General features: G+C 45.8%; 1 protein-coding gene across 2 annotated transcripts in view; it reads right to left on the reverse strand.

The window, feature by feature from the left end:
- ZFHX2 (zinc finger homeobox 2) overlaps positions 1-12,591 on the reverse strand; it is a 28,685-nt gene extending 16,094 nt beyond the window's left edge. The window contains exon 1 of one of the 2 annotated variants that reach the window (XM_027842989.1): positions 12,513-12,591. The gene's annotated coding sequence lies outside the window, so the exon portion shown is untranslated. Of the gene's footprint in view, positions 1-12,280; positions 12,298-12,512 lie in introns of those variants that run through there. The other variant, XM_027842990.1, reaches the window with a different exon arrangement.
- Positions 12,592-13,702: the final 1,111 nt, after the last annotated feature.

A 13,702-nucleotide genomic window follows, 5' to 3' on the forward strand; every position in this document is an offset into this window, starting at 1 on the left:
GGACAGAGGGCAGAACTATTCCCAAGGTGCCTGGTAGAGTGGGTGAAGGAGCCTACAAGTTGTAGAACAGTTTTTCTTTTATGGAACTCCTCAAGGACAGGGTGTCAAAGTCCATTTGCCAACGTTAGTAAGTCCACCTTACCCTGGGCTTCCTCAGCTTCAACTAGCACACAGGTAGGCTTTACCCAGGAGGAAAACAACAGTCCTACTCCTGACTTGTTCCCAGTACTGTCCAGTGGGAAATATTGACCTTAGTCCATAAACCCTATTGATGTTCTCAACAACTCTCAGGTAGAACTCTCAGGAATTGAAAAGTGAGCAGTGGACTCCCCATCTTGGCTAAAGGAGTCCTACACTCTTGGCCTAGTGTATGGGTGAGATGGAGGCCAAAGGGGCAAAGGGTTGTTGGTAGGCAAGCTGTTTAAAATTGCAAATCTCTTCTCAATCCCTCCTCCTCCCCTGGAAATAATTTCAATTGCAAATTCATCTCTGCCTCAGTGCATCCCTCCCCCCCTTCACCTTCCTAGTCCCCTTCTCCTCCCCCTCTCCTCTTCCCTGGGGTCTCTCCTCATCTGCGTCATCTTCCAACCAAACCTCAGGAAGAGCAATGATTTTTCATCTCTTACTTTCCCCCTCTTCCTTCTCTATGCCACCCTACCCTAACCTCCTGATATATTTTTGGAGGAGAAGCATAAATAGAGAAATGTCGGACCTCAGACTCACTCTCTTTAATATCATCTCATGCTATGTCTTATTGTAATTCTTCCTTTACATTCTGTCTACCTATTCCTGGGTCTTAAGGGCTTCTTCTCCACTCTAGGGCATATCTTGGATTGCACATGCAGAAACAAGGTGACTCTTTGAAGGCCTCAGCACTGTCTCTGTTGGAGTTGTGGGATCGAGAGTGCAGAAATAACAGAAAGATGAGGAAGCCTTAGGGAGTACTGCCAGGATTCGGGTGGATGGGAGTGTCCTGGGTGAAGGGAATGGGTGGAAGAGAGGAGTGAGTGCCTTTGGAGGACCAATGGGAGAGAGGGGGGCAAAGGAAGACTGAGAAGGCAGTGGCAGTGGTATGATTAGAGAAGAGATTGATGTGAAGGGGCGCCACAGACGGCAGAGAGAGTCAATAAAACGAGAGGATCACATTAGAGGCGACAGAGAGAGCTTTAAATTACACGGCTGCTGCCACAGAGGGGGATGGGAGGAGGGAGACCTGGAGCAGAGGGAAGGATGGAGAGAATTGAGGGAGCAGTGGATATCTGATCTAGTTAGATAAATCTCCAGTTCCTCAAAGTCCCTTATTCCTCAGAGCTTTTTCATTCCACCCATATCCTTCCAAGTCCCCTAGCCACCCTCTTTCTTCCACCTGGGAGAAACAAAGATATGGGGATAGAAGGAATCCTCTTAGGAAGTATCTTTTTTCCAATTTCTTCCTATTTGTGGGTTGCTTGTCATTCCTTTGGAAAGGAAGCTAGGCATGAAGTCCAGAGACATGGGCAAGGAATATATAATTGCCCTACCAGGGTCTCTTTCCCATCCTACCTCTCATAGTCACTAAGCAGCAAATGCCTTTCTCTAGAAGGAAGCAGGAGGCTAATGGCACCTTCTCCAGTAAATAGAAAATAATTTGCAACTCCTGATGCCTTATTCTGGAAACAGGGACAGAGAACACAATGAGAATCAGTCGGAGATACTCACTGATCTAGGGAGAAAAAGAAACAGCCACTGAAACCGTAAAATACAGACTCAGGGCATTAGAGACATACATATATAGTCACTAAGACAGATACTAGGACCCAGAGGGTCACTGAGATAAATACACATTATGAATAAGTAAGACTTAGATGCCAGGAGTTACAGAAACAGATAGATAGATGACAGTTTGAGGCTACATACTCACACAGAGAGGTGCTGAAAACCAGAGGGTCAAGCTAGCTGAAAGGCTGTATGTTGAGAGGCAAAGGAAGACCCAGAAACAATAAAGGGAGGGAGAACAGTAGTGATGGGAGGAAGAGATGCCATGATTTACTAAAGAGCTAGGAAAAGCCTGACCCTAGAATAGGCCAGGACCCTCGCCCCCAGACACAAGGAGCTCCTGCTGCCCCACCTCCCTCCCCGTGGGGTGTCTAACAGCTCCCCTTGAGAATAATCCTCCATGCCCAGCCCTCTCTCAGGAAAAGAGATGGGACTGTTCCCTAGTGGCCGAAAAGAGAATACAGATCCCCCTGCTCTCCATTTGTGATAGGCCCTTACCAAATCCAGAGCTCTAGCCATTACATTCATTAGCTCCTCTAGAAGATCCTGCCTCATTTGCTTAACATTTGCCTACAAAAATTTCTTCAAACTCTTGGCTGTCATCTCTTTTACCACCTCTGCCTTTTTCTCATCCTCTTCCTTCATCTTCCCATGTACTCATTCCCCTTCTTTCCCACTAAGCAGTGGATATGCAAATAAAGACAGAAGCTAGGAAACATATGAAGAAAGGTCTGTGTGGTGGGCAGGGATGTTCCAAGCATTTAGATCATAAACTCTTCAAGGGCGAGGATTTCCTCCTCTCTTTCTCTTCCCTAAATGATGCAATTTGATACAGTGGAAAGGACACTGGATTTGGCATCAAAAGAACCAGAGTAATTCATAACTGCTCCTTACCACCTTCAGAACCCTTTATGACAAGTCACTTAACCTCCTTCCGGCCTCAGTTTCCTCATTTGTAAAATGAGGGGATGAACTAGATTATCTTTAAGGATGATCTTACTCTCACTCCATCCTTTCATAGAACTTGTTCAGTCATGTACAACTCCTTATGACCTCATTTGGGGTCTTCTTGGCAAATATACTGGAGTGGTTTGCCATTTCCTTCTCCATCTCGTTTTACAGATGAGGAAAGTGAGGCAAACAGGGTTAAGTGACTTGTTCAGGGTCATGCAGCCAGTAAGTTTCTGAGACCAGATTCGAACTGAGGAAGATGAGTTTTCCTGACTCCAGGTCTAGCATTCTATCCACTGTGCCACACAGTTGCCCTTTTCATAGCATACCAGAGTATTTGCATACCTAGAATATCTAACAGTCTATCAGCCTCTTTACTTTCCCTGCCTGGAGGGTGCCCCTTTAATCACAGGATCCTGAATTGGTAAGAATCAAATGTGCTTTGGAAGGAGAGCCAAATTTGGAGATTTGGATTCTACTGGAATTCTTATTCTGTCACTACCCGTACGACCTAGACAAGAGACTTAAATATCTGAGTCTCGGTCTCTTCATCTGTAAAATCTAGGGGGGGTGGATCTGAATTTAATGACTTCTGGGGTCCTCTCCAGTTCACATTCACAGGGGACATAAATTCAAAGTAAATGGAAGGTCATCTCAAAAAGGAAGGCATTAGCAGCTGGGATAAAATCTTCATATATTTAGAGCCAGAAGGGACCTTACAGGTCATCTACTCCCACCCTCTCATTTTGCAGATGAGGAAACAGGTTCATGGAGGTAATGTGACTTGCCCAATTTTTTATTGGTGTTAAGTGAGAGATAGGACTTCAACCTATATTCTGAGTCCAAAATCAGTGCTATTTCCACTGTGCTCCAGGAGTACCTAAGGCCTGGTTCAAATTACCATGCTATCTCTCCCTATAACGATCTCAAAACCTGTCTTTACTTTCCATAACACTCATCTTTCTCTTATCCCTTCAACATTTTTTCTCCCTGAATTCCTCTCCATAGTCACAACCACCTGGGCCACTTACATGCTTCTCTTTCATTAAAAACCTTGAGACAGGTATGGTCAGGAAAGGAAAGAATAAATAGCCAAAGACAGAAAGGGAAAGAGGGAAAGGGGAGGAGGTGGGGAAAGGAACTCACTCCCTGATCTACATATGTAAATATTTAATCTCAAAAAGGCCTCCTTGCCCAGGCCAAAAATAGGGCAGGTGGCAAGTTCCCAGGAGAGGGAAACTACCCAGAAGTCTTTGTGTCTTATACTTTGCAAAATGCTTAAGGGGTGGTGGTGGTGGTGGTAGAAATGGGGCCTGAGAACGATGCAAAATAGGAAAAGGAGACATTAGAAAGTTGGAGATAGGAGGGAAACAAGATTGGAGGCTATGGATTGAAACCCATTAGTTTGTTGAGCTGCATCCATGTGTATTGGTTTATCTGTGTTTCCAAGAGATATATTGAGGAATGATACAAACCAGTGTTCCTCCTCATATTTGGGAAATGTGTATGTTCAGGTGAAATGTGATTTTCCACACTTCCAGATATGTATAATTATATCCATCTTGCCTGGTGACTACATACATATCAAGACATGTTAGGGTGGTTTGTATGTCTATGTGAATACACATAAGATCATATGGTATGTGTACAGAGCTGAGACTTGAGGACTTTTCTACATGTCACAGTTGTCAATACTTTCATTAATCCAGCCCTGTATATATATCCTTGTGCACTAGGGTGTGGGAAAACTGACATGTTGAAATGTGCCCTTGAACAAATTCAGGAACACATTTGCATACTGCTATGCTTCGGAATATATACAGTATAATTTAAATAACTTACGTCAGAAAGGTATTCTATGCATTTCTCTTAGTATTTTCAAGAATATTTGTGTACACTATGGACACAATGGGTACGTTATGGTACCACATACCTACAAAGATATTTCTCATTAAGTTCCTTGGTATCTCTGAGTCTAAAGTAGCACTGTTAAGTTGCTGGTGTATTTTTCTTCTAGCCTGAAGTTATTAGAAGCATTTAACCCAGATATATTCTTTCTCAGGATGAAGGTGTTTCACTGCCTGTGTATGATTTGTTGTATTTGAGTAAATCTGTGGGTTTGAGTTTATATGGATGGCTGTGTATATATCTGTATCCAGTTTGGGAGATCACACAAGTGTGTATGTCCACATGGGTGGGAGTTTCACGTACTCATATGACCACATCCCAGTTATGTGTGCACTTTTGCCACAGGTTGGCATAAGTGTGAGCACTTGAACGACACCCTGTGATTGTGTGTCATGTATTAGTGTTCCTGACAGCTTGTGGATTCAGGAATGTACGTGTCCTTGTATTTTTCTGTCTTGTCCTTGTGTTGTCAAGATGCACCTTATACCATGTGTGTGGCTGTGTGCCTGTGTACAGCCTGGTATGGGTGTGTTTGGGGCGGATGTAATTACTGGGATCGGCTCAGCCCTAATGAGTGTGATCTCGTTACACTCTAGCAGAGAGGCCTCTAATGGAGCTCACCTCATTTCACAGCCATTAGAGATGGAGATGGAGCCCCGCCCCCTGGGCTCAGCCAGCCACGCCTCCCTGGGCCACATTCTTTCCCTCTGGCTCGCCATTTCTCAGCTCCCTCTTTCCTTCTGCCTCCATTTCTCTGCTCCCCTTTTCCTTTCTGCTCTGCTCCACAATGCTGTTGTGCTCCCTACCCTTTTCCTTCCCTAGATGCCTCTTCTTTCTTTTTCCTCCAGGTACTTCTCTTTTCTCTTCCAGCTCCTGACCCCTTCCCCTCATTACCCATTTCCCCTTTCCCTTATCCATGTCCATCCTTCCCCTTTCTTCTCCTCCATTCCTCTCCCCCTCCTCTCTCTTTTGCCTAGTCTGGCCAGAGGACAAATCTCAAGGGGAAACTAGCAAAGACAAACAAGGAGCAGTGACTTCATTATCGTCATTAATTTGCCACTTCAGTTCCTCCCACAAGGGTCAAACCCAGCAAAGCTTGAACCTGGGATTGACACGGGGAGGAGGGGGTGCAGACAGCCCACCAGGGAGCTGGTCCCTGGACTCCAGCCCTCCCCTTCCTATCTCTTCCCTCCTCCCTCCAGGCTTTCTTCTACTTCCCAGGAGGTACCAAAATCCCCAATCTATCTGATCCCTCTCCTACCCGATTCTTACTCCTTTCTTTTCCATCACAATTAGGCCATTTCTTTTGGCCCTACCCCATCCTTATATTATATTACTTTCTCGGTTCTACCACTCCCTGTCTCTGCCACATTCAGTTCTTCTCTCCTCCCTTCCATCTCAGTCTTATCTCAGAAGATTGTTGTTTCACATAATGTATATGAAAGAGCTTTGTAAACAATAAAACACAATACAAATATATGATTATTCCAGTTCTTAATCCCTCTCTCATCCTTTGTCTGCTTTTTCTCTCCCTTCTTTCTCCTTTTCAAATCTCCAGCTCACTCCCTCTTCCTTGAATCCCAGGTTTTTTGCTTTTGCAATAACTGTTGGGCAATCTTTACAGGAACATGGTGGAGAGGGGAGGTCAGAGGATAACATAGGGTTCTTTTGGTCACTGGCAATCTAGACAGAATCAGAGCTAGACAAAGATAAATAACACCAGAGAGAGAACAGGAGACAGAAGCAAATTCCAGTGATAGAGAGAGCCTGTGATGGAGAGACCCAATACATACTATATATAATATGTATGTATATAAATCCAATGAGAGTCTCCATAGAGAAATAGAATCAGTGAGGCCAGACAGACACTGACAGGCCAGAGTCAAAGGCGCAGGGGTTTGGACATGAGAATCAAGATGGGGGCACACCAACTGGGCAGAATGAGAAGACAGGAATTTGAGGGTGGAAATGGCAGTCAACCTAATTCTCCTGGAATACCCAATCTAGCTCTTCCCACACTAACCCCTGTTCCTCTCTATTCTGAAGCCAAATGAGGGGGGGTCTGACCTATAACATTTTTAGCTTAAACTTTGCCCCAAAGGTAGTTAGTTGCTCATGAGTGGGGTTGTGATTTTTTAAAAAGGGAGTAGATAAACTGCCCATGTAAGCAATACAGTATTCACACACAGATTCTACTTCCTTGTATACCATAGGCATAAACATGCTACATATAGCTATGTTACACACATATGTATATTATATTCCACATTATGTTTACAGAAAATAGCTCTGTCATATCCCATGCCAAATACCTCTTACACACATATGCAATATGCACATACGACAATAGTTGCATAAAGCCTTTACAATGCTTCACAGACACAAACCTAGGTTTTGTTATTCACGTAATTCTACATGTGTCAGTGTACAGGAAGGGTCTCTTTCCTTCGATCTTTCCTCACCCATGGAAGTTGGAAAAGACAAGTCAGACATTACTTGATTTTTAGGGGGGTTGGAGTTGAGCTGCCCTTGTATCCACTACTGAACCCCATCACAGCTAATGGGCTGAGATAGAAGGAAGCACGTGTGAAAGGGGAGAGCATTTCTGAATCTTAACTTCGCTCCTCTTTTGCCAGGAAAGTAAGGGTCAAGAATGAAGACAGGTAGGATAGCAGATTTCCAGGTTTCTCTAGAGAGGCAGGGGGCTCAGGGCAAGTGGGTGGTGGGATGGCTCAGCTTAATATGAGAAGCCAGAGAAGAAAGATGGAAAAATCAATGAAATGAGTTTCTAACGGTGAGGTAAAGGATCGCCGTGTCGACAGCCTGTCGCCTACTGCAAAATATGAGCTGCCCAAGTCCACAGTGGTGGCTGACAGCACATGCAGTCTACACAATCCCTCAACCACTGTCCCCATGGCTTGCTTTCTTGATATCCAGCTGTTTCTCTCTGACCATAATACTCCCAGCTTGCCCTAGCCGCTCAACTTATAGCCAAAACCCTCTCCAGGTTTTTTTAATGCCATTTTTCCTCCTAGAATTCCTACCCCACTCAACTGTCTTCCTCATTCCTCACAAATAGACTAGGTTGCTATTTCTTTCTTGGTGTATCTCTTCCCTCTCTCTCTTCTGTTCTCTGGATCTCTTTTGGTGAATCTTGCTGAGTATGTGTTATTCTGTAATTTCTCTCCTCCCCTTCTATTCCTAGATACCTTTGGCTCTGTCGACAATGGGGAATTAGACATCTATCCACATCCATCTCCCACACGTTTCCTTTATAGGAGACAAATTATCTTTAGGACAAGTAATCTGTGCCACACTCTGCCTTCTGATCTTGTCTTGAAATGCTGACTTTCCTATCATTCACCTGATTGGGGGTGGGGAGATCAAAGTGGACTAGCAGTTGATTTATGAACCCTTTATTTGTAACCAACTGTGTACATGGAGGTGTCTAAGACACTATGATTTTGTGATTTGTGGGGGAGATGTGTTGAGGCTGTTTCTAGTTCCCATATATCGACTTTCCTTGGAAACTAGTATCACTCAACCAGGGACCCAACTAATTAACCTCCCTTCTATATCCTTCTCAGTCTCTACCACTCTTCACTCTTGGCAAAGCTCCCAAAATCTCTTCAGAGGCTCTCCCATCTCTGCTTGATCCAGAGAAGGCCCTAAAAGGCCCTGATCCTCTTCTATCATCCCTCCCACATACTCTCTTTTCTCTTATTCAATTTTAGCTCTCATTTACATAGGATTTTACCATTCTCCAATCCTCTCCTTGTCCTTTATCTTCCAACCTCTTGGTCTTAGGGAGATTTGTGAAGGGAAAGGTGAAAAGTGAAGCTCCTTCTAGGCCCTTCTCTTTCCCATTTCTATTCTTACAAATGATTTACTCTAATTCACAGACTCTCTTCTTCTCCCTCTGTTACCAAATTACACTGTCTCCTGACATTTCAGAATTCCTTCCTCTTCTCTGTCTGGTTAGCTCAGATCTCCACCTCGACACCATCTTTTTTCCTTTCAGTTCTTCTGCATTTCCAGTGACCACTTCTAGTTCCAAATCTGATTCATCCTTCTCCTAATTTCCTCAGCATTTACCTTTCCTCCTCTGCTTGCCCATACCTGATTGCCTTCTAATCACCAATTCCTCACTACTCATTGTTTTTTCTTGTTTTCTCCAAACCTTTTCAACAAACAGGGCCTAGTTCAGAGGTTGAGAACTCAACAGGGTTGAGTTCAGAGAACAGCCCTTAGGAAAGTGAGGTCAGACACCAAGCTATCAAATTTGGAAGTCCTACAGATCACATTCAGATCCAGTCCCCAGACTTCAGATACAGCTACCCAGCAAAGCAGCTTTCCTTGTATGGTTCTCAAGGTAACACCAGCTGTCTGTGACATCACAGAGGGGGAACCCTGTCAAGTTACCAAGGCAACACCAGCAATTTATGACATCAGAGGTTTGAGGTCTCTAGTTCTTAAGAGGGTGAAGAAGATTTGAGTTTCTGACAGCTAAAGTAACTGGGAATCCTGCTTTCCCATCATCTTTCTTTATCGATCCTCTCCTGAATTTGGAATGTAGTTCAAAGGTTTCTGCTGTTGTGACAGAGGATGAGGGTCTCTACCGTCTTCTCTTATTCCATACCAAGACATGTTTGCCCTCTTTGCATCTCTTCTTGTTCTCTATCTCTCTCAGCCCTCTTCTACTAAATCACTTTCCCAGACAGCCTCTCCTACGTCTGTCTCTTTGCATGGATCATGCTTTGGACATGGTACATACTCAGTTCTCCAAAAACACTTGTTTCCTAGAATAGATCATTGTCTCTTGACTTTTTTCCTTCCTTCCCTCTATTTCTACATCTGTCTGATCCCTTCTGTCATGCTTCGTTTTTCTAGGCATCCTTATTCTTCGTACTGTTCTCTGTGCATAGGAAGGCTGCACGCAATAGAGGATGGAATGCAGCATCTGGAGTCAGGAGAGAAATGAATTCAAATCCCACTTCCCACAATCACTAGCTGTGAGACCATGGACAATAATTCACTTAACCTCTCTGAGCCTTATTTTCTCTTTAGTAACTTCCTCTCATGGGTTGTAGTGAGAATCAAATGAGATAATGTACATACAGCATATTGCAAATAGACATCAGCTATCATCATCATCATCACCATCGTCATCATCGTCATCATCATCATTTTTCTCTAGTTCATTTTGTCCATCTCCTTTTCTCTAGATTTCATTCTGCTTTTCCTGTTGGCCTCTCTACATATCTTTGTTTTTAATCCTTTTCTTTTTACTCTCTGGGTATCTTATTATTCCATTTCATTCTCATACTCTGTCACTCCTTCGCCACTCTGCATATCTTGTTCTCTCTCCATGTTCTTCATGCAACATATTTCCTTACCCAAGTGTGTTTCTCCCTTTGCCCCCCCTTTCCTTCTTTCTGTTTATCTGTCAGTTTATGAAAGCTCCCTCATTCACTTTATCTCCAATTCTCTTTCTTGCCTTATCCAGCTTTTGACAGGCCTTGAAAATAGTGATGGACTGAAACCAAAGCAAACTCCTAAGCCCCTGTTTTCTTTCCTTTAGATTGAACTTGCTTGTCTCTTGGGCCTTTGCACAGGCTAGCTTTCACCTCACTAATGAATACTGTGCCTAGTAAAGAATTGGTGCTCAAGCCAAATATGGTAACAGCAGCAATGAAAGAATGTTCTTTGGGCCCAGGGAGAAGATGAACAGGAATGTGAGGAAAAGGCCACTGAAATGTATCATGACTCACAGACACACACACAGAGAGTCTGGAATACAGGAGGAAAAGAGGCAGTGTGACAAGAAAGGGATTCAGACTCCTTCACGATATCACCCCACAAATACAAAGTTGACAGCTGAAATGATGACCCTGGCAAAATGTAGGTGGTTAAAGATCCACATAATCCAATTACAACTTTCCTTAGCCTGTTTATTTCCCTTCTCTTTATCATCTGACCTCCCTTTACAAAATCATAGCGCTCTATCACCCTCTGCTACTGGGATTAAAAATATTAGGAGGGAATAGAGATGAGAGGAAAGGAATGAAAAACCAGGGAGAATGGGTGGGAAAAGAAGGTAAGCTGAAAGAAACAAAGGTGGAGAGTAAGGATGAGAGAAGGATAATCAAGGAGGGAGAATAAGTTGGAAAAAGGGAATGAAACAAAAGTAGAGGAATAGAAAGTGATTAGAATAAGCAGAGGAGTATGCTGAAGTGGGGAGAAGGGAAAAGTGAAGTTTACGGGGAGGTAGAAAGGGCAAAATGATGACAAATGAGAATAGGAGTGCTGAGAAGGGAAAGAGACACATGAAAAGGCAAAAGCCAACAACAATAAAGTAGACCTTTCCTCCTGTGCCCTCTCTACTTCCACCCTGTGAAGGCTATGGAGGTGGTAGAGGAGATATCCAGGCAAATACTGTTAAGGGTGGACACATTGGCAACAGGGAGCACCTGCTATATTCACTGCTTCCTCTGTCCCCTTTCTTCCCAGTCCCCCAGTTCCATTCCAAAAGCAAGTTATCATATCCATGGTTGACCAAGTGCCAGTGACAGAAGTGGAGAAAAGGACTGAGTGAATCGGGTTACATATTTTCAGGGACAGCAACACTACAAGACCTAGGAGGGCAGGAACAATCAGATCCGGCAAAGGAGTGACAAGAGACAGCAAAGGAGGGACACAGCTTGACCAGGACATCATTTAGAGACTGGGGGTTATAAGAGGCAGGGACAGACTGAGGGATAAAGAGGTGAGAGGTAGGCTACAAGGTGAAAAGACAAGGAAACCTATGAGGGTACGTGTACATATACACACATATATACACACACACCCCAACAAGGACACAGAGAAAAAGGAAAATGCAGTTGCAGGGGCACAGAGAGAAACAAGGACAAATACGGAGAAAAAATAGGAGCACATAAAATCAGAGACAAATGGAAGGAGATGGGAAGCCACTGGACAGACCTCCTTCACCTTGACCAGTGGCGCTGCCTCGCCTCACCTCCGGAACCCTTCCAAATACATATATATATATCCAACTTCAGATCCGGAAACGAAGGCAGCCCGACCCCACTGTCTTGCGGCAGCCCCGGCCGCCCCTCCTCCCCGCGCTGCCCCCGCCGCCGGCCCGGTGCCCACGTCGGAGATGCCCCATCCCTCTTGCCCTCTGACAGCTCGCGCCCCCGGCCCCCGGCTAGGCCGTTGTTAAGTGACTGCCGGGCTGGCGGGCACTCATTCCTCCGGAGGTCTCCTCCGCGCCCTGTCCCCCCCACCTCCCCGCCAGTCTCTGCTTTCATGACCTCCTCCCTCTCTCCAGCTGTGCCTCCTCTCCCAGCCCTCCGTCCCTCTCTCTCTCTCCATCTCTCCCTCCTCCTCCTCTCCCGCCGCCGCCGCCCGCTTCCCCCGCCGGAGCGGCCCCCACGGCCCCCGCTCTCCCCGCGAGGGCGGGCTCGCCCGCTCGCTCCCCGTCGTCCCCGTCCCTTTGCTCCCGGCCGGCCGTCGGTCGGTCTCCGCGCGCCTCTCTCCCTTCGGTCTCGCGCTGCCAGGCAGCTGAGGAGGAAAGAAGCGAGCGAGCGAGAGCGCGAGCGAGCGAGCGAGCACGAGAGCGAGGGAAAAAAACCCCGGCAGCATCGGAAATCGATGCACTTACACCTCAGCTGGAAGCAGAGACGGCAGTCGAATCGCGGCCGCTGAGAGCGCGAGGCGGGGAGGGGGAGAGGGAGGGGGCGGCTCTGGCAAGAGACTTCTCCGATGTTGAGTCCTCTTTTTTTCCCTCCTCCTCCTCCTCCCTCCCTCCAGGGCTCGCTCCGGGGCGTCCGGGGCAGAAAGGGGGAAAATAAATAAATAAATAAATAAGCAAACAAACAAATAAATGAACGCACGGCGGTGAGGGAAGGGAAACAAAATAATCAATGCTATTTGGCTGCGGCTGAAGTGTTTTCCCGGCTTCGTGTGGGGGTTTCCATTGATTCACCCTGGACACTCGCTCCCTGCCTCCTCCTCTTCCTCGCCCTCCTCCTCCTCCTCGCCCTCCTCCTCCTCCTCGCCCTCCTCCTCCTCCTCCTCCACTCCCTCACTCCTCCGCCTCATTCACTGGCTAGAACCGTGGCGTCCCAACACAATGGAATAATCAATACCCAGGCGCCTGGGGTTGCCCCACTGAGCAGGTGCAGCCGTCCTCTTGCCGCCGCATGATGGGAGATGTAGTCCGAATCGCCCCCACCCCGAGCAGGGACGTCACTGTAGTACCCGGCGCTAGGGGCTGGCGGTGGAAACATATGCAAACTGGGGGGAGAGTTTCCTTATGGTGCTGCTTCTGATGCTGCTCTGCTCCCCCAGACCTGCCCCTACTACCGTGCGATCACAGTCTCCCCCATATCCAGAGGCCAGTCCCAAATCAAGTACTTTAGGGGCGCAGATTCCTTACTCTCTCTGTTCCTCTTCTTCTCTTACCTGCAGAAACCATAAATATCTTATCAGCTTCTGCTTTCTTCTATGTCCCAGAGCTGCTTGGGGCCTGTCTCTCCCTTACCTCTCCCTCCCTCCTGAAGTCTTATAACTAGCTTTAATTATAACAATATTGGTAACATTATGCAGCACTTTACATACATGAACTCATATTTTCATCAAATAGCCCTAAAAGTGGGTATTAGTCCCATTTGACAGATGAGGGAACCATAATTCAAAGAGGTTGCGTGATTTGCTCCCAAGTTACATGGCTAAAACTCTAAATACAGCATTCATGGCACAACTGCTCGCCTTTCTTATCCCAGTCTGACCAATGCCTACTTTTTACAGTATAAATGCCTAAATGACCCTTCTCTCATGCTCCTCTCCAGTCACTTAAGCACTGAGAGCTAAGAATCAATTCTCTATATCTTACCATTAGCCTGAATTGTCTATATGGATTCCTAGGAACTCTGTTCCCCTCAACAGAAAACACAAAAGTTCATGAAGTCATGACTGTGGGGTGATATTCAAACACAGCGAAAATATTATATCCTCTCTGCAGGACAAAAGCAACTGAAGAGGAAGCAGATCTAATAACAGGCGTTTTGGGTTAGGTCTGCGG

This window comes from Vombatus ursinus, unplaced genomic scaffold (assembly GCF_900497805.2).
Source record: "Vombatus ursinus unplaced genomic scaffold, bare-nosed wombat genome assembly UNPS02014894.1, whole genome shotgun sequence".
In the NCBI taxonomy this organism is placed as follows: domain Eukaryota; kingdom Metazoa; phylum Chordata; class Mammalia; order Diprotodontia; family Vombatidae; genus Vombatus; species Vombatus ursinus.